The 1,182-nt window shown below is 35.0% G+C and overlaps 1 protein-coding gene across 1 annotated transcript in view; it reads right to left on the bottom strand.

Annotated features, from left to right (window-relative positions):
- The window catches only part of LOC105824506 (cytochrome P450 2C42-like), a 35,613-nt gene that overhangs the window by 8,672 nt on the left and 25,759 nt on the right, over nucleotides 1–1,182 (bottom strand). The window lies entirely within an intron of this gene.

The raw sequence follows: 1,182 nt of genomic DNA, 5'->3' as shown, positions 1-1,182 counted from the left end.
GGGGAGGAGGGGACAGGCATATGCACAAACAATCAGTATGATGCGCACCCCCAGGGGAATGGACACACTTGAAGCTTGGACTTGGGGGGGAGAGAGGGTAAGGGCATCATACGTTACCTAATCATCTGTACCCCCATAAAATGCTGAAACAAAAAAAAAATCCAAAATACCTGTTCATAGGACTCTTTTAAACTAGATCATACAATCTACTAAAATTTAAAATGACATTTTCTAATATGAAAACAAGAAGTACAGTAACAAGAATAAAATGACTGAGTGTTTATCATTGCCAAGCAAGTTTTTTGTCTTGATATAAAATCATGGGGAGAGATATTCATTAGAGATTGATCCTAACTTACAACCACAGAAGGGATGATGAAATTAGAAAAATGCTCACTTTGTGACTATTTAGGTCAGGATCATCAGTTAAAGGTGAAAGTCTTGGGTGTGTGATTTGGGAACCAGGATTTACATAAAGTCTTAAAGTACCGTACCATGGATATTCATTAATTGTCCATAAGCCTACATTGCAAAACCTCTGCAATGCAGAGATCTGGCAGATACCACCTTATTACTGAGGAAATGAGCATAACCAATAATGGCACAAGTGACATACGTACCACCACCTTACCAATGAGATTCTGTGGGATACTCAAAGCACCTATGCCTATTCTTGCCAAAAACATAACTGGAATCTAATCTTTAGAACACAAAAACAGCCTAAGGAACATTACAAATGGCTACTACTTTGGACTCCACAAAAAAAATCAACATACCAAAAGGAAACAAACAAAAGAAAGGAACTGTGTCCTTGATCACAAGAGATTAAAGAGCATGATAAGCAAATTATATACTTGTTCCGGGACTGGATGGTAAATGGTAAGAGAAAAAAAGCTAAAATAATTCTACTAAAATTGGAAAAATTTACATATAGGCTGTATATTAGATCATGTTATTGTAACAGTAACTCCTGAATGTGAATGCTATTTTTATAAATTACAAGAAAATCTTTACTCTTGGGGCATACAGGGGAAAGTGCTGATACATAAAGAAATGTATAGAAAGATATAAAAGTACATATATATACATGTGAATGCTATTTTTATAAATTAGAAGAAAATCTTTACTCTTGGGGCATACAGGGGAAAGTGCTGATATATAAAGAAATGGATAGAAAGATAT

The sequence above is a fragment of the Propithecus coquereli genome, unplaced genomic scaffold (assembly GCF_000956105.1).
Source record: "Propithecus coquereli isolate 6110/MARCELLA unplaced genomic scaffold, Pcoq_1.0 Scaffold747, whole genome shotgun sequence".
Taxonomy (NCBI): Eukaryota; Metazoa; Chordata; class Mammalia; order Primates; family Indriidae; genus Propithecus; species Propithecus coquereli.
This window is presented reverse-complemented; position numbering and strand designations above follow the sequence as displayed.